The sequence below is a fragment of the Oryctolagus cuniculus genome, chromosome 8, assembly GCF_051225735.1.
Source record: "Oryctolagus cuniculus isolate XC-2025 breed Fujian yellow rabbit chromosome 8, ASM5122573v1, whole genome shotgun sequence".
Lineage (NCBI taxonomy): Eukaryota > Metazoa > Chordata > Mammalia > Lagomorpha > Leporidae > Oryctolagus > Oryctolagus cuniculus.
This window is the reverse complement of record NC_142874.1, coordinates 16,441,987-16,462,293: the sequence shown is the minus strand read 5'-3', so window position 1 is coordinate 16,462,293 and position 20,307 is coordinate 16,441,987. Positions and strand designations below refer to the sequence as shown.

Below are 20,307 nucleotides of genomic sequence, written 5' to 3'. Positions count from 1 at the left end.
AGGACCCACACTTTTGCCCAAATGGGATGCTGGCCTTGCAGGTGAGGGCTTAACCTGCTGTGCCGCAGCACTACAACTCTGGCCACATTCTTTTCTTTTTTAAAAAAGATTCATTTAATTATTTGAAAAGCAGAGTAAAGGGGGGAGTCAAGGGACATAAACACAGAGAGAGACACAGAATATTTTCCATCTGCTGGCTCACTCCCCAAATGGTTGTCAGGGCTGGGGCTGGTCCAAGCCAAAGTCATAATCCAGGAGTTCCAGCCAGTGGGCTGGCAGAGGCTCAAGCATGTGGATACCTTCTGCTGCCTTCCCAGGCACATTAGCAGGGAGCTGAATCTGAAGTGGAGCAGCCTGGACTTGAAATGTCACTCTGGTGTGAGATGCCAGCATTGCAAGCAGTGACTTAACCCACTGCCAGAGAGGCAGAGACAGACAAAGAGCTCCCATCAGATGAGTCACTCCCCAAGTGTCTGCACAGCCAGGGTCGGGCCAGATAGATGTTGAGAGAGCTAGGAACCCAATCCAGGTTCCCCACATGGATGGCAGACATCTAACTGCTTGGCTCACCACTGCAGCCTCCCATGGTGTGCATTAACAGGATGCTAGCATCAGGAGTGGAGCCAGAACTGGGACCCCTGTGTTGCAGTATGGGTTGTGGGCATCCCAAGTGGCTTCTAAACTCCTTGGCCAAACAACTGCCTTGCACTTGTTCTTTCTCCAAACTCCTCTTTTTCTACCTTGTCTGGTTTTATATGAGTATTTTATCTGATTCCATTTTATATCCTCTGTCAATCTGTTAGTAGCCATTCTCTGATATAGTTGCTTGTGTCTGCCCTTCTTTGCTTTGGACTTCCCTAGATATTCTTCGTCAGACAGAGTCTGTGTCTGGCATCTTTTCCCACTGTAACCTGCTATTTTTGGACTGAATCCCTATCTGTATGTTGGTAAGGTGTTGGGGAGGAGAAACATTCTTTTATTTTATGATGAAAAGTTTAGTGTTTCAGAGTGCTGTGTCTCTGGGCTTTGATCTTCACAAAAGTTTCTCCTGTGGTGTAGCTTCTTCGCCTCACCTTCTTTTTGTTGTGACAAGAAAGCTGGAGTTTCTGTTAGTGTGAGAGGACTGTCTTTTTCCCAGACGTGCGGACAAGACTCTTGTAAAGTCTTTGCTCCTGGAGGCTGTGTATTTGTTTCAAGGAACGTTCTAGGTTTGTTTGGCAGTGATTTTCCCCGTCTCCAGTTGTAAGAGCTGAGAACGAGCTGTCTCAGATCCTCACTGTGAGAACCTCTTGGGGCCCGGGAGCTTACACCATTGGCTTTCCCAAGACTTGGATTCTCAACTTCCATAATCCTGAGATTTTTCAATAGAATAAGTCTCTATGTCTTCTATGTATCATCATGTGAGGGCAGTTTTCTAGAGGCCCTTGTCTTCTACACTGTCATTGTTCATAGGTGACAGTATTGTTGATGTGCAAAACTCCCTATGAATCTAAAAGGAAATTCATGGCATGAATGAAGGCAGGAACAAAGTAACAAAACATACATGGATAATACATCAATGTCAATCAATGTTGCTTTTCTTTCCACATTCAAGGGACAGTGAGAATATGCGCTTGAAGAAACAAAGTCATTTATAGTATCACCCTAGAAGAAATGCTTCAGTATAAATCTAAGAAAATAGATGTAGTATCTTTATGTGCAAAGCTATTAAATATTGAATAAAGCAATATAAAGATATATATATATATATACACACACATAAAGATATTCCACATGCATAGGAAACTCATACTGAATTAGAGGCCAGTTCTTACCAGCTTCTTCTGTAAATCTAGTGCAATTCAAATCAAAATACCAGAAAATTATTTCTCACTACACTTTATTTATTTTAGAGTAGTTTTAGGTTCATGGCAAAACTGAGCAGAATTTGCAAAGGGTTTGCATAGAATCCTTGTCCCCCACCCCATACTGCAAAGACTTCAATTGATGAGCCATGCTGATGCATCATCATTGCCCATGATTCCATTTGAGTTCACTATTTATGTTGTACATTCCATGAATTTGAACAAATATATAACAATCTACATCCACCGATATATTATGATACAGAATGTTCTCACTGCCCTAGAATCCCTGTGCCCCACTTACTCATTGTTCCTCACTCACCGATGCGGGAAACCAAGAATTGTTTCACTGTCTCTAGAGTCCTGCCTTTTCCAGAATGTGATTTCACTGAGGTCCCACAGTGTGCACATTTTCAGATCAGCTTCTTCCACTTCGTCATGTGCGTGGAAACTTCCTGCATGGATTGGGAGGTCTCATACTTTAACACTGAATGATACTCCATTATCTGGGAGTATATTTATACACCCACAAAAAGATTATTGGGAAGTGTCCAAGTTTGCATATTTGTGAGTAAAGTTGTTCTAAACATTCACATACAAGTTTGTGTCTGTGTCTGTGTGTCTTGTCTGTGTGTGTGTGTATGGAAATAAGTATTTAACTCATTTGGGTAAATACCAAGGAAAGTGCTTGCTGAGTCAAATGGTAAGAATGTATTAAGTTTTATAGGAAACAACAAAACTGTCCTTCAAAATGTTTGTATCATTTTGTGATCCCACCAGCAATGAATGAGAATTTATATTGATCTAGATCCTTACCTTGCTTTTTGATTTATTTTTTGAAACAATAGCATTTTATTAACAATAATTATATATATATATAATTATGAGGCATGGCTTAACATCTCCTTACAATTTTTATTTCATTACTCATTTATTTTTATTTTATTTGAAGTCAAAGAGAGAGAGACATTGCAAGTGAGTACTCCCCCAAATTGTAGTTTACTCCCCAAATGCCCATGGCAGCCAGGGCTAGACCAGGGTGAAGCCAGGAGCCCATAACACAATCCAGGTCTCCCACAATGGGCTGCAGGGATCCAAACACTTGCACGGTCACCTTCTGCCTCCCAGGGTGCCCATTAGCAGGAAACTGGGCTCTGAAGTCAAGGTGGAACTGGAACCCAGGCGCTCTGGTGGGGATGTGGCATCCCAACAGCATCTTAACCACTGTGTCAAATGCCCTCACTCTAATTGTGTATTCAAATAGATAACTCTATTATTGATTAGATGTAATTTTATCTGATTTTAAAATATCCAGTGGAGGGTGGGCATTGGGCTTAGTGTTGAGCTGGTCAAGGTGTCTGTGCCCCATATCGGAGTACTTGGGTTTCGGTTTTGGCTCTCCTACAGAGTCCAGCTTCCTGCTGTTGCACACTGTGGTAAGCAGCAGTTCTGACTCGAGTAGCTGTTTTCCTGTCATCAGTTAGATGGAACACCTCGGCTCCCAGCTGTGACCCCAGCTAGGGTCTGTTGTAGGGCATTGGAGAAATCCTCTCTCCCTCTCCCTCTTCCTTTCCAAGTGAATGAAAATGTATTTTAAAATGTGTATCCTGTGCACATTGTACTTCAGACCCAGTCTTGTGTTCATGGTAGTCATATTTGAAGAAACCCCTTATTTACCATTTTCTTACTAATGCTCCAGGGTTGAACTTCCTTCTCAGTATGGTTGTGTGACATTCTTCATTAGCTTTCCAAATACATATCTGTGTTGGACAGGATTTGAGGAATTATGGAAAATAATGATGACGTGCTCTCTTCAGCAGCACATACACTAAAATGGGAAAATAATGATGACAATTTCCTGGTTATTCCACCTATAATGACACATTTTCACCCATAGTAAATGGTGGAAGCAGGGATTGAATGCAGGGTTTTTTCAAAATTCATTTTTGTTTTCCTGAAAGTCAAAGTGAGAAATAGAGAAATATAGAGATCTTCCCTCTGCTGGTTCACTCCCATAAATACCCACAGTGGTCAGAGCAGGGTCAGGCCAAACCTAGGAGCCCCTAATTCAATCTACATCTCCCATATGGGTGTCAAGGACCCAGATACTTGAGCCACCACTACCATCTCCCAGGGTATGCATCAGCAGGAAGTAGGAACTGGATACAGAGCTGGGACTTGACCCCGGGCACTGTGGAATGGGACGCAGATGTCCCTTGTGGAACCTCAACTCCCACACCACAACACTGCCCCTGAAACGACGTTGGGGTCTACTTCATAGTGTGGATAAGGTATTTAGCTGGGTGGTTTTTTCCGCCAAGGCCATAGATTAAACCCTCGACTGATTTTGCGAATATGGTAGATAAGTGCACATCATTTTGCTAACGTGAATACCCACTTTGAGCACAGTTCATTATGATGGGAGCAGGAGCAAGAGCTTTTTTTCTTAAGATTTATTTATTTATTTGAAAGTCAGACTTACACTGAGAGAGGAGAGGCAGAGAGAGAGAGAGGAGAGAGGGAGAGAGAGAGAGAGAGAAAGAGAGAGATAGGTCTTCCATCAGCTGGTTCACTCCCCAGTTGGCCACAACGGCCAGAGCTACACCCATCCGAAGCCAGGAGCCAGGAGCTTCTTTTGGGTTTCCCATGTGGGTCCAGGGGCCCAAGGACTTGGGCCATCTTCCACTGCTTTCCCAGACCATAGCAGAGAGCTGGATTGGAAGAGGAGCAGCCGGGTCTCGAACCGGCGCCCATATGGGATGCCAGCACTGCAAGCGGTGGTTTTACTTGCTACAGCACAGTGCCAGCCCCAGGAGCTGTTGTTTAGGTGGAAACGATCATCTCTGGTCTCAGGGCTTTCACTTAGTGTCAGAAACGCAGAGGCCCTTCTGTGCTGACTCTCACATGTTCCAGGCCAGCACCGTCTTCTCGTCCTAATCTCCACCTCTCTCCTTTTAGTTACGGTATTGGTCTAATTTGATAAAATGTATTCCAAATGGCAGGAACTTGATCTTGGTCTTCCTTTGTGTGGAAATTGAGAGTGGAGAAAATAGGGAAGACAGAAATTGCCAGAATACCCTAAACTGTATTTTACTCGGATCTTTTTGATGTGCTGGTCACTGTTTCTGTAAACTTATTACTCTCTTCCATGTGCTGGTAGAGTTTGGATCCTTCATGCTATTAAGTAGTGAAATATTCCGTAGTGAAGGTTTACCATGCTTCTGTTTTTCCTTTACATTTAAAATGTGTTTGTTTATTTTCACTTTATTTGAAAGGCAGAGACACAGACAGATCTCTCCAAAGGCCTGTAACAGCCATGGCTGGACTGAGCTGAAGCCAGGAGTCTGGGACTCGGACGGGGTCTTCTACATTGGTGCTGGGGACCTGTGAGCTGAGCCATTACCGTCTTCCTCCCAGAGTGTGCGTTAGTATAAAAGCACAGGAGCTACGACTTGAACCAGCACTCAGTAGGAGTTGTGGGCATTACAGGCACATTTTAGCCTCTGTGTCGAATAGCCACCATTAAACACCCACCCCCTTTTAACAAGTCGAGTGAATACAGCATTTGAGGTTGTCTTCACTTACTTGAGTGTCCCAAATTCAGTGTCTTTTCTAATTCAGATGAACCACACTTGAATGGAAATTTAGAGTTGGGAAAGTAGTTTTAGGATCTCAACGTATATGATCTCACTTTCCTAAAAGCATCTCCCAGTCCTGTAGAGGATCAAGTCTTTTTTTTTAAAAGGTGTATTGATTTGAAAGTCAGAGTTGAGAGAGAGAAAGAGAGAGGAGATCTTCCAGTCCACTGGTTCCCTCTTCAGATGGCTGTTGAGGGCTGCACACGGTCGAAGCCAGGAGCCACAGATTCCCCTGGGTCTCCCATGTGTGTGGCAGGGGCCCAAGTACTTGGACAATCCTCCACTGCTTTTCCAAGGCCATTAGCAGGGAGCTGGGGATGATAAGTCTTAAAAGAGCAGTTTTTATTTCCCCTTACTATTTCCATAATGTGTCATATTTATCTTCACACTTTTTTACTATCTAGGCTTATGAGACACCAAATTTTAATTGCTTATTTTAAACATATTTCGTGGAGGTTTGTGGGGGTTCTAATGGAATACAAAAATTGAATTTTAGATTCATGGTTGCATTGTGTGTTTGAAATACATTTATGCTTTAAAAATTTTATAATGTTTATTTATTTATTTGAGAAGCAGAGAAACAGAGAGTTCTCATCTGCTGGTTCACTACCCAGATTCTCATGAAAGTCAAGGTAGGCAAGATCAAAGCCAAGAGCTGGGAGCATGGGTCTGGCACATGGGTGGCAGGAACCCAGGTATCCCAGCCATCACTGCTGCCCCCCAGGGTCTGCATTCACAGGAAGCTGGAATCAGGAGCAGAGCTGGGTATGGAACCCAAGCACTGTGATACGGGTTGAGCGCTGTGCAAAATGCAAGCCTGTATAATGCCTTCTTTTATATTTGAGGACTAAGATTCTTTCTTAACATATAACAATGTAATATTCAAGAACATGAAGAATTTGATTGAAATTGAAAATGGGTTCTATGTTAGTGATCTGTGTATCTTATAAGCATATGTGGGTTTCTGTGGCCTGCAGACAAATGGAGTCCTTCTCCCAAGAGACCCACATTCCTTGCTCTGTTCTACTGTTTTCATGGTACTCATTACATTCTAACATAAACTTAATACTGTATTTAACCTACTAAATTTGGGGGGATGGACACTGTGGTGCAGCATGTTAAGCTCCATGTAGTACACCCACATCCCATATCAGAGGACTGGTTTGAGCCCTGGTTACTGTGCCTCCCATCCAGCTTCCTGCCCCTGCACCCTGGGAAGCAGCAGGCGATGGCTCAAGTGCTTGTGTCTCTGCCACATACAGGGGAGACCCAGAAGGTATTCTGTGCTCCTTGCTATGTCCTAAGGCAGTTTAGTTATTGTGGGCATCTGGGGGAGTGAATTAGCAGATCACAGATCTCTCCCTCTCTCTGTCTAGCTCTCCCTCTTTTCTGTTCAAGTAGATGAAACTAAATAAATTAATATGAAAGGGATTTTTAGTGGCCTGTCTCACCTCAATAAATTACTTGTTCTGCAAGGGTAACAATTTTTGTCTGTTTTGATCCATGTTATACAGCCACTGACTAGGTGAGTGTCTAGGACACACTAACTGCTTAATAGAAATTTGGTCAAATGAAACGAACAAGCATGAAATTATTTCTTGCATTTCAAATAATAATGGAGAAAAAGCTTTGGAAATATGTACATAGAAACATTGAAATATCATATATAAGTCATACAGATTTTGTTCTCTGTACTGTACAATTGATAATGAATTCTATACTACAGGTATGCAAACCAAACATACCATGCGCTTGGTATATTGGAATTGATATTCTTTAACTCACATGCCTGAGATAAAATAATATGTGCACAGTATTAAGAAAACAGACATTACCAATGTAAACACCACTACATTAAGAAGTAAAGTACTGGGGCCGGTGCTGTGGTTAGGCCACTGCCTGTGCACCAGCATACCACTTAGATGCTGGTTCCATTCTCAGGTGCTCCACTTCTGATTCAGCTCCCTGTTAATGCGCCTGGGAGTATAGTGGAAGATGGCCCAAGTGCTTAGGCCCCTGCGCTCACATGGGAGACCTGGAGGAAGCTCCTGGCTGCTGACTTTGATCTGCCCCAGCCTTAACCACTGCAGCCATTTGGGGAGTGAACCAGTGCATGCAAGACCTCTGTGTCTCTTCCTTTCTTTCTCTCTAACTCTGACATTCAAATAAATAGGTAAATCTTTTTTAAAAAGAGAAATAACATACTGTTACTACCTTTAAGATTCTATTTTCATTTGAATTCTCTTAAAAGGATAATACCTATTCTGAATTTTGTCTTTTCATTCTATCTCCCATTTATATTCATTTCTTTTAAATGTTATATAAATATTAAGTTGTATTCATTGTTTCATGCTTTTATCACTCGATGCTGTTTTTAAATTATTTTTAAAAAAGATTTTGAAAAGCTTATTTGAAAGAATGAAAGAGAGTAAGAGAGAGATGGGAAGAGAGATCTTCCATCCACTGTTTCACTCCCCAAATAGCCTCATTAACCAGGGTTAGGCCAGGCTGAAACCAAGTACATGGAACTCTATCCTGGTCTTTGACAGGGAAGGCACAGACCCATGCACTGAGACCATCCTCACGGAAAACGAGTGTGTATTTTTATTTCATTTTTCTGTATATATGCAAACACACGCATGACTGCATGGCAGTATTTCAAAAAGTTCATGGACATTGAATTAAAAGATAAGCTTATTTTAGATCTTAACGTAATGAATGATTCATTTTGAGGAAGAATGCACACACATGCACACACACATATACACCCACACCCGTACCCACATACACATCTTACCCACATATAAATGGCAGTCAGTCCAGTGGCAGGTGTATGCATTCTCCTGTTGATAAATACATTTGGATTGCTTCTGTTTTCCTACTTGCACAAACAATGCTGTGAGGACCAATTGGATTATGATGTCCCTCTAGTACAAAGCTAGTATTTTATGGAATATGTATGTGGTCATATTTAGAAGTGTGACAGTGTGCAAAGCCAAGAGTTATGAGAATTCCACAGGCACACCAACACTTGATGTTATCAATGTAAAAAAAAAAAAAAAAGGCCAGTTTGTTGAACTCAAATAAATAATATCTCCGGCCGGCGCCGCGGCTCACTAGGCTAATCCTCTGCCTTGTGGCGCTGGCACACCGGGTTCTAGTCCCAGTCTGGGCACCAGATTCTGTCCCTGTTGCCCCTCTTCCAGGCCAGCTCTCTGCTGTGGCCAGGGAGTGCAGCGGAGGATGGTCCAAGTGCTTGGGCCCTGCACCCCATGGGAGACCAGGAGAAGCACCTGGCTCCTGGCTTCGGTTCAGCGCAGTGCGCCGGCCGCGGTGGCCATTGGAGGGTGAACCAATGGCAAAGGAAGACCTTTCTCTCTGTCTCTCTCTCTCTCACTGTCCACTCTGCCTGTCAAAAAATAAAAATAAAAACAAAAAATAAAAAAAGTATCTCTTGTGATTGAAATTTGTGTTTTTTTATTTAACTCATTTGCATATCTTTGTCAACATTTTGGCCATCTGTTTTATTCTCTGAAATATCTTTTTGTGAAGTCTATTTAATTTTTTTTCTGAAGATTTACTTGTTTATTTGAAAGGCAGAGTTACAGAGAGGGAGGGTGAGACAGAAAGAGCTGAGAGAGAGAGTGTGAGAGAGAGATGGATCTTCCATCTACTAGCTCCTTCCCTAAATGGCTATAATGGCAAGGACTGGGGCAAGTTTAAGCTAGGAGCCAGAAACTCCATGCAAGTCTCCCATGTGGGTGGCAGGGGCCCATGTACTTGGGCCATCTTCTGCTGCCTTCCCAGATGCATTATCAGGGAGCTCAATCAGAAGTGGAGCAGCCAGGACTAGAACCAGTGCATGTATGGGACGCCAGCATCACATGTGGTGATTTAATCTACTGTGCCACAACAGGAACCCCATAGAGTTTGTTTTCTATTGCATCATATGTTTTTGTTATTGTTTAATATGATTTTCCTTGTGAAAAACTCTAGATAGAATTTTTGTAGATTTTAAGTGTCTGAAATAACTTTTCTTACTGTGCCGCTTTTTTGAGCTTCTATTAGTGAGTTACTTTTGGTGATATAATGTTGAAATTCAATATATTTAAATAGAGAAATATTCCCTATTAATAGAAAATTCTTATTTCTTATTAAAAAGTATTGCTGATTTTACAAGGTTTTGATAATTTTCTTGTAAATGCACTGTGACAATTTCAATATTTTGTTTTTAATTTTAAGGTTCGAAAATGTTTCCTTGTATGCATCAAGTGTGAAGTCATCATCCGATTTCTTTTATTTGTGATATTCTGTTCTCCTAGAACATCCTTGTAATAATGTGCTGGAATGTAATTTTGAAGAGCACTCTCTTTCCCTCCCCCTCCTCCTCCTCCTCCTCCTTCTTTTAAGATTTATTTATTTCTTTGAAAATCAGAGTTACTGAGAGGGAGAGGCAGAGGCAGAGAGAGAAAAGTCTTCCATCTGCTGGTTCACTCCCCAAATGGCCACAGCAGCCAGGGCTGGGCCAGGCCAAAGCCCGGAGCCAGGAGCTTCTTCCAGGTCTCCCACCTGGGTGCAGGAGCCCAAGTACTTGAGCCATCTTCTTCTATTTCCCGGGCCATAGCAGGGAGCTGGATTGGAATTGGAGCAGCCAGGACTGGAACTGGCACCCATATGTGCTGTTGACATCCTAGGTGGCAGCTTAACCTGCTGTAACACAAAACTGTCCCCAGGGAGCACCCTCTCCTAATTTAAGGTCTCCCTGACTCCCACCCACATTCCACCCTTCCTCCTCCTTCCTCCCTTATTCCTTCTCTTTCCTGCTGTTCAAGCTCTACTTGTCTATTTGCACTAACATCAAATGACTTTACTTACTGTGCATTTATGAGTCTATCGAATAAATCTTGACATCCTGTGAGACATCTTTCCCTCTTTTTTCTTGAATACTTCGGCCGGCGCCGTGGCTCAATAGGCTAATCCTCCACCTTGCGGCGCCGGCACACCGGGTTCTAGTCCTGGTTGGGGCGCCGGATTCTGTCCCGGTTGCCCCTCTTCCAGGCCAGCTCTCTGCTATGGCCAGGGAGTGCAGTGGAGGATGGCCCAGGTGCTTGGGCCCTGCACCCCATGGGAGACCAGGAAAAGCACCTGGCTCCTGGCTCCTGCTATTGGATCAGCGCGGTGCGCCGGCTGCAGCGGCGGCCATTGGAGGGTGAACCAACGGCAAAGGAAGACCTTTCTCTCTCTGTCTCTCTCTCTCACTGTCCACTCTGCCTGTCAAAAATAAAAAAATAAAAATAAAAAAATAAAAAAATAAATTTCTTGAATACTCTTTGTTTTTCTATTGCCATAAGAATCTTAATATGAGACTGTTAAATTTCATGAATAAATGTGTTCGGACTTAGACTGGAATTGTCTTAGGCAATAAATTTGGGAAGAAAGGACATTTTTCTCAGTTACTATGTCTTCTTGTGCATGAGTACAATGTCTTTTATCCATTTATTGAGGTTTTCACAATGGCTTCTAGTTTACCATTTCTCTCTTAATTGTTTCTAATCTGATATTTAACTTATAAATTCAATTTTAATATCTATAATTATCTTAGTTTTTCAGTAAATTGTTTTAGAAAAAATCATTTTAATGTTTAAAAGGCAGAGAGACACAAAGAGACACAGACAGGCAGACAGAGATCTGCTAGTTCACTCCCCAAATGCTTCCAGCAGCCAGGACTGGCCCTGGTCAAAGAGAGGAGCCAGGAACTCTGCCCAGCTCTCCCCCATGGGTGGTGTAGTCATGACCTGCTGCTTTCCCAGAGGCAGCTGGAATCTAACGTGGAGCAGACTTGCAGCCAGGCACTCTGAGGGGGCGCAGGGTATTCCAAGTGGCATCTAAACTGCTGCTCTGAATGCGCATCCCTGTTCTTTATTGTTAAAATACATTCTTCTGGTCGCTGCCTCACCATTACAGGAAAATTTACATAATTTCATGTTCGATATTCCACAAAATGGAAGTTATAAGTTGTCTTTTGAATTTACAGGATTAAAAAATGTGTAAGGAGAAATGAACAAATGGGAGATTTTCACTTTATTCTTTAGGATTTCATTATTATTTGCCCACAGCACTACACAAATGAGGGTTTTATATTATTCACTTTCATTTATGAGAGTGTGGCTTGGTTTGATGGCAACACTGCATATAACACTCCAAAAGTTGTGTCTGCTACACCATTAAACAAAATTATACACAAAGAGGGAGTAATGTTTTTCATGTTTTAAATAATGTATGAATAGATACAGTATTAATATTTAAGCATTAGTATATAGAGAGAGTGATTTTATTTTCAAAACAACTGTGTGATAGATGCTATCACCATCTGCAAATGAAGAACTCAAGCTCTGAGAATGAATATAATCTTGTTACATAATTAATAATTTTAGGGACATAATTCTATGTCAATCTTTGAAATTTGTGATCCTGCAAATATTTAATGTTTGATGTGAAATAGTAACTCAATATTTGATTAGTGCGTGTTATTAGCTCATTGTCAAAAATATATAATTTTTGATATTAGATAGGTAAACACTCCAAAGTTCATTTGTTTGAGATATAATTTTTATTTGCTATATGAGCCAAAAATCTCCCAGGGGTTCTGTTGAGAGGACAATTGGCAACATTTTACTGGGAAATGTTTTAAACCATGATGCTTTATATGTTATACTAAGTTCTTCTATGGCCAAGCATGCAGGGATCTTTATGCATTTCTATGTGATTATACTTGGGTGATTTTAATTAGTTCTTAAAGGTTAAAGTCATTATTTCCTTTTCTCTGATGTACAGCCTCATTTTGACTTTAGCTCTTTTCACTCTTTATACCTGTATTATTTCTGTGAACAATTTAATGGCAATTAGCAGTGATTATTTCTGGACTTTAAAACATTCCATTATACTTGAGAAATAAAATGATGACCGGTAAAATGTTCTTTACAATATCCATATCTATTTCCAGAGCCTTAGAAATTAAAAGCATTACATGGAAAAGAAAAAAGATTTCACAAAACAGAAAGTTGAATAGCTAATAAGCACATGAAAAGTTGGTTAACACAATTAGTCATTAGTTAAATACAAAGGAAAATTGCAAAGAAACACCACTGCATAGTACCAGAAATCCACAGTAGAAAACAGTAAAAAGAAAAAAAAAGTGACAACAGCAAGAGCTGATGAGTTGTGGAACAACTGTAACTCTCCAGTGTTGCTTTTGGGAATGTGAAATGGTGCATCTGATTTGGAAAACAATTTAGTAGTTCTTGAAGAGTTATACCTGTACTTACTCTGTGATCAGCCTTCTTACTCCTAAGTGTTTATGTAAGAATCCTGTTTTAAATATGCATAGTACATTTTTTCTTGTCTATTTGTTTGAGAAGCAGAGAAACAGAACTGTTTATCAGTTCAGTCCCTAAATGCCTGTGGCGGCCCCCTGGCTGAGGACAAAACTGGGAGCTCAGAACTCCAATGGGTGTTCCATGTGAGTGGCAGGAAGCTAACTGCATGACTCATCACTGCTGCCTCCCAGGGTGTGTGTCAGCAGGAGGCTGGAGGCAGGGCAGAGCTGGGAGTCAAACCTGGGCACTCACATATGGAGTGGGGCATCTTCGCCAGTATCTTAATTGCTGGGTTCAAAGGCAGCCCTTGCATAATGCTTTTATTCAGAAGTACTCTGTACTCAAAAGTACTCCCAATTGTTCTAGAATTGCCAAATTAATAAAGAAATTGTAGTGAAAAAACCACTGATACATACAATGATATGGAATAATCTTAAAATTGTTATGCTAGGGGAAAAGAAGCCAGAACTGAAAAGCTATATGTGTTATGATCCATTTGAATTAATTTTTGGAGAAGACAAAACTATGGGGACAGAAACTAGATCAGTGCTTACTGATGCCTGGGGGGAAAGGATTGACTGTGAAGGGATGTGAAAGAATTTTCTCAGTGATGGATAATACGTGGTTTCCATGGACTTTTGAAGACCGTTTTTTATATAATAACTACAAAGTAGGATGTCTGGTTCTTTAGTGTGTTGCAATATCCATGAGGAATCAAAAATAAACCAAACACTTCTTTTTTTTAAGAAATCTTATTTAATAAGTATGAATTTCAAAAGTACTTTTGGATCATAGTGCCCCCCCCCCCCAATAACCACCTTCCCACAACCATCCCATCTACTACTTCCTCTTCAATCCAATTCTTCATTAATATTCATTTTTAATTATCTTTACATACAGAAGATCAACTTAGTATATTTTAAGTAAAGATTTCAACAGATTGCACCCACACAGATACACAAAGTATAAAGTACTGTTTGAAGACTACTTTTACTGTTAATTCGCATAGTACAACACATTAAGGACAGAGATCCTACATGGGGAGTAAGTGCACAGTGACTCCTGTTGTTGATTTAACAATTGACATTCTTATTTATGGTGTCAGTAATCACCCGAGGCTCTTGTCATGAGTTGCCAAGGCTATGGAAGCCTCTTGAGTTCACAAACTCCGACCTTATTTAGACAAGGCCATAATCAAAGTGGAAGTTCTCTCCTCCCTTCAGAGAAAGGTACTTCCTTCTTTGATGGCCCATTCTTTCCACTGGGATCTCACTCACAGAGATCTTTCATTTAGGTCTTTTTTTGCCACAGTGTCTTATTCTCATGGACTTTTTAGCAGATCTGAATGCCTTAAGGGCTGATTCTGAGGCCAGAGTGCTGTTTAGGGCATTTGCCATTCCATGAGTCTGCTGTGTATCCCGCTTCCCATGTTGGGTCGTTCTCTCCTTTTTAATTCTATCAAATATTTTAGCATGCACTGGTCTTATTTATGTGATCCCTTTGACACTTAATCCTATCTTTATGATCAATTATGAACTTAAACTGATCACTTTAACTGGTAAGATGGCATTGGTACATGCCAACTTAATGGGATTTGGAGTCCCATGGCACTTTTCTAGCTCTACCATTAGGGGTAAGTCCAAGTGAGTATGTGCAAACATTTCTATACTTGGCCCATTTAATACAAATACAGGAGCTGTGATGGTAACATTCATCATGAAATGGAGTTGACAGGTGTTATACAATGGGTGCCTTTTTTAAAGTATGAAGTTATAATACATGAGTTGACTTTAAAAACGCAAATGATTCCTTCTGATAAAAATTAATTTTTCATGGGTCTTAATTGCATGACAGCCTGCTCTTTCTTCATGTTTGAGAAGACAAAGTTATTTGATCCTGGTGGCCTCATCTACGAGGGTTCAGAAGATTAAACTTTAAAACTCCAAGGCAAGGATTTGGTGCAATGGTTAAGTCACTGCTTAAGACACTGCCATTCCATGTGTTAGTGCTTTGGTTTGAGTCCTGGTCCTTCTTTTGTTCCAGCTTCCTGCTAAAGCATACCCGAGGGGGCAGCCTGTGATGGCTCAAGTTAATTGGGTTTCTACCACCACTGTGGGAGACCTGAATGGAGTTTCTGCCTACTGGCTTATGGCTTTGACTTGGACCAATCCTGGCTCTGTTGCAGGCATTTGGGGGAGTGAACCAGCCAATGGGAGCTCTCTCTCTTTCTCTCTCTATCTCCCTTTCTCCTTCCTTCCCTCCCTCCCTCTCTCTTTCTCTCTCTCCCCCTCTCCCAGCCTCCCTCATCTCTGCCTTTCAAATTAAAATTAATAGGTTGGTTCATATTTTAAAAACCACTAATGTAAAGATTTGTAGTGTGGTCTCATACCCGCAGCGTCTGTGTCTCCTGGAAACATGGAAGAAATGTAAAGTTTCAGGTTTCAGGTCCAGAAGTTTGTGTCTTAAAATTTTATATAACAAGAAATCATGTTACAAGTCCTACAGATGATTTTGTTGTAAGCTAAAATTTGCAGTTGCCTTAAGGCATCCATCACATGTTAATTTCTCTCGTGTGCATCTAGAATAGTACAACTTGTGTTTCATCCTAAAGGAAGTTAAAGAATGAGTCTTCTTTTGCCTCTAAGATTATTCCTTCTGGATTAACTGTGTTTTTCACAAATGACACCATTCATAAGTTCCCCTACCGTTATTCTAATGGTGGCAAATGTTCTCGGTTTTGTTTATGTAGTATTCTTTCCGGTTCCATGAAAAGCAACAGCAAGAAGAAACTATATTTATATAACTGTGAATAGAATTATTAAAATGTTATTGTGATAGCAAACACTCAGAATGGTTTTTGTTTAGATTGTAAATGTTCTGAAGCAGAATTCTATCGTGATAGTCCATTTCAGCTCCCGGAAGGTAAATGAAGCATGAGAAAATGAACTATCTCCCCTGTCAATGATGATGTTTACTTTGTGTATGATGACTTGAAATAAAGTCAATAACTGCAGGTGATTTACAGCAAGAGCAATCTCAGAGAGCAGGTGCTCACCACTGAGCACTTCTAGATGATTCTGACTGATTCCCAACACGTATCTTGTGGTGAAACGTTGTAAGATCTGTGGAAGCACCTTAGGAGGGGAGAGGAACATATCAGTCCTTGGGGAAGATTTGTGAAGTATGTTGTGTTGCCTCTGGAACTAAAAAAGGTAAACTTCTTAGCAGTAGTTCTGCCTGTAGTTCTAATAATATTTATTACAAATGCCAGAAACATCACAATCCGTATTAAATGAGGTTAGTGATGACATGTGTTTTGAAATGTTAGATCATAATATTTCATAACACGGTCAGGAAAGCAGAAATGGGATCTTCTCTACTGGGATTTGAATTCTGGCCCTGAAATTTACCAGCTCTGTGATCTCAGAATTTTTCTCAACTGTAACAAGAAATCACAGTAACACGTATTCCCAGCAGAGCTGTTGTGGTTCTTAATTTAGTTAAAATTTAAGTTACTTTAAACCCTGCCTGGCCTAGTGTAAGTATATAAGTCACAAATAGTATGATGTGCAGAACAATTACCTAGAAGTTTTGTCTATGGAATACGTCTCTTGTGTACACCTCTACACTGTCATTGGTACCTGGGTAGTTTTCTTTAGTAGCTATTTTTTAGTTATTAGGAATCACCTGCTACAGCTACATCTGTTGACTTCTGGAGCTGGTAAGAAGGTGCCAGGCCTGGAAAAGCTTCTATTTGTAATGTTCTGTATTAATTCAAGGATCAAATACCTCTCGATCAGCTTTTTGGGTAAACATTGTTCTGGAGAGCATACAAGGGAGAACACATAGAGCTGCTGACCTTAAGGAACAGTTCAGTGTCAGGAAGTTCCTGACAGTTCAGTTCAGGAAGCAGATGAGTAATTAAGAGTGGAAATTGGCTGGCGCCGCGGCTCACTAGGCTAATCCTCCGCCTTGCAGCGCCGGCACACCAGGTTCTAGTCCCAGTCGGGGAGCCGGATTCTGTCCCGGTTGCCACTCTTCCAGGCCAGCTCTCTGCTGTGGCCCGGGAGTGCAGTGGAGGATGGCCCAAGTGCTTGGGCCCTGCACCCCATGGGAGACCAGGAAAAGCACCTGGCTCCTGCCATCGGATCAGCACAGTGTGCCGGCCGCAGCGCGCTGGCCGCGGCGGCCATTGGAGGGTGAACCAACGGCAAAGGAAGACCTTTCTCTCTCTCTCTCTCTCTCACTGTCCACTCTGCCTGTCAAAAAATAAAAGTAAAAAAGAGTGGAAATTGAGTATGTTCATCTGAAACATGAAAAATACTGACAGAATTTGAAGTCATGCCCTTAGTTCATGAAAGTATAAAAGCTAATTGATTCTCACAAAGATAATATGAAATACACAGTATCATTTTTTCCCATTTGTCAGTCATAAGCATCACAAATTCAAAATTTTAGGGAAATTGTTCATGACTCACAGTTGGCAGAACCCAGACCACGTTCAAACTGACCTGATTCCAAACCCAACTTTTTTTTTTTTTTGTCTACTTCATTCAAAAAAGTAAGACAGAAGTAAAATCAGTATGAACTACAACCTGATACCTTTTTCTTTTAGCTTCTGTTCTGTCTGATCTATTGATCAGTGATTTGAGAGTTTGCAAGTCTTTTTTCTTAATACATTTTTCCTTCTCTAACAGAATAATATAGACTGGGTAGCTTATACACAATAGGAATTTATTTGATTCACTGTTCATGAGCCTGGAAAGCCCAAGGTCCTGAGGTTGCCTCTGGTGAGGGCCTCTTAGTAGCATCATAGCCTGGAGGAAGGGCAAGAGCACACACAGGCAAGAGAGAGAGACGGTGGGACAAGAGAACGCTCACTTCCACATGGAGTCACAGCCGTGGTAACCAGCCTGCTCTCCAGAGAAACATGCCAATCCGCTTCTGAGGATGAATCACCGTTTAAGCTCCCGCCCTCTAATATCTTGATTAAATTTCAACATGGGTTTTGAACGGGGTATTTAAACAATAGCTGTTAACTCTCATATCAGTAAATGAATTTTATTATATTAATCTGTGGCATAATTAATGATGTGGTATATTTGGTAATAACAAATAAGAACTGAAGTTAATTTCTTTTAATGAAGTTTATACGAGAATATATTATTTCCCAAGGACTGTCAGAAAATATTTTTTTTAACTTTTATTTAATGAATATAAATTTCAAAAGTACGACTTATAGATTACAATGGCTTCCCCCCCATACCGTCCCTCCCACCCACAACCCTCCCCTTTCCCACTCCCTCTCCCCTTCCATTCACATCAAGATTCATTTTTGATTATCTTAATATACAGAAGATCAGCTTAGTATACATTAAGTAAGGATTTCAACAGTTTGCTCCCACACAGAAACATAAAGTGAAAAATAATAGATGATTTTTTTAAATGATGATGAAATCAGATCAGACCTATTGTCATGTTTAATCCCAGTGAGAGTCAAGTTGGGAGTTGATAATTTCTTTTTTTTTTTAACAGAAGATTAGCTTAGTATGCATTAAGTAAAGATTTCAACAGTTTGCACCCCCATAGAAACACAAAGTGAAATATATTGTTTGAGTACTCCTTATAGCATTAAATCTCAATGCACAACACATTAAGGACAGAGATCCTACATGAGGAGTAAGTACACAGTGACTCCTGTTGTTGACTTTACCAATTGACACTCCTGTCTATGGCATCAGTAATCTCCCTATGCTCCAGTCATGAGTTTCCAAGGCTATGGAAGCCCTCTGAGTTCTCCAACTCTTATCTTGTTTAGACACGGTCATAGTCAAAGTGGAGGTTCTCTCCTCCCTTCAGAGAAAGGTACCTCCTTCTTTGAAGACCTGTTCTTTCCACTGGGATCTCAATCACAGAGATCTTTTGCCAGAGTGTCTTGGCTTTCCATGCCTGAAATACTCTCATGGGCTTTTCAGCCAGATCCGAATGCCTTTAGGGCTGATTCTGAGGCCATAGTGCTATTTAGGACATCTGCCATTCTATGAGTCTGCTGAGTATCTCACTTCCCATGTTGGATCACTCTCCCCTTTATTTATTCTATCGGTTAGTGTTAGCAGGTACTAGACTTGTTTATGTGCTCCCTTTGACTCTTAGTCCTTTCGTTATGATCAATTGTGAACTGAAATTGATCACTTGGACTAGTGAGATGGCATTGGTACATGCCACCTTGATGGGATTGAATTGGAATCCCCTGGTATGTTTCTAACTCTACCATTTGGGGCAAGTCAGCTTGAGCATGTCCCAAATTATACATCTCTTCCCTCTCTTATTCCCACTCTTATGTTTAACAGGGATCACATTTCAGTTAATTTTCAACACTTAAGAATAACTGTGTGATAATTACAGAATTAAACCAGTCATATTAAGTAGAACAGACAAAAAAAATACTAAGAGGGATAATGTATTAAGTTGTTCATTAACAGTCAGGGCTATGCTGATCAAGTCACCGTTTCCCATAGTGTCCATTTCACTTCAACAGGTTTCCTTTTTGGTGTTCAGTCAGTTGTCACCAATCAGGGAGAACATATGGTATTTGTCCCTTTGGGACTGGCTTACTTCACTCAGCATGATGTGTTCCAGATTCCTCCATTTTGTTGCAAATGACTGGATTTCGTTGTTTCTTACTGCGGTATAGTATTCTAAAGAGTACATATCCCATAATTTCTTTATCCAGTCTTCTGTTGATGGGCATTTAGGTTGGTTCCAGGTCTTAGCTATTGTGAATTGAGCTGCAATAAACATTAGGGTGCAGACCGCTTTTTTGTTTGCCAATTTAAATTCCTTTGGGTAAATTCCAAGGAGTGGGATGGCTGGGTCGAACGGTAGGGTTATCTTCAGGTTTCTGAGGAATCTCCAGACTGACTTCCATAGTGGCTTGACCAGTTTGCATTCCCACCAACAGTGGGTTAGTGTCCCTTTTTCCCCACATCCTCACCAGCATCTGTTGTTGGTAGATTTCTGCATGTGAGCCATTCTAACCGGGGTGAGGTGAAACCTCATTGTGGTTTTGATTTGCATTTCCCTGATTGCTAATGACCTTGAACATTTTTTCATGTGCCTGTTGGCCATATGGATTTCCTCTTTTGAAAAATGTCTATTGAGGTCCTTGGCCCATCTCTTAAGTGGGTTGTTGGTTTTGTTTTTGTGGAGTTTCTTGATCTCTTTGTAGATTCTGGTTATTAACCCTTTATCTGTTGCATAGTTTGCAAATATTTTTTCCCAATCTGTCGGTTGTCTCTTCACTCTCCTGACTGTTTCTTTTGCAGTACAGAAACTTCTCAATTTGATGCAATCCCAATAGACTGTCAGAAAATATTAATACCAGTGAACTAGATATTAATTTTACAACAAAGGAATTTTATCATATTTAAAATTAATGTGTTGAAGGAT

General features: G+C 40.8%; 1 protein-coding gene across 5 annotated transcripts in view; it reads left to right on the top strand.

Annotated features, from left to right (window-relative positions):
- SPOCK3 (SPARC (osteonectin), cwcv and kazal like domains proteoglycan 3) overlaps window positions 1-20,307 on the top strand; it is a 488,449-nt gene that overhangs the window by 124,664 nt on the left and 343,478 nt on the right. The window lies entirely within an intron of this gene.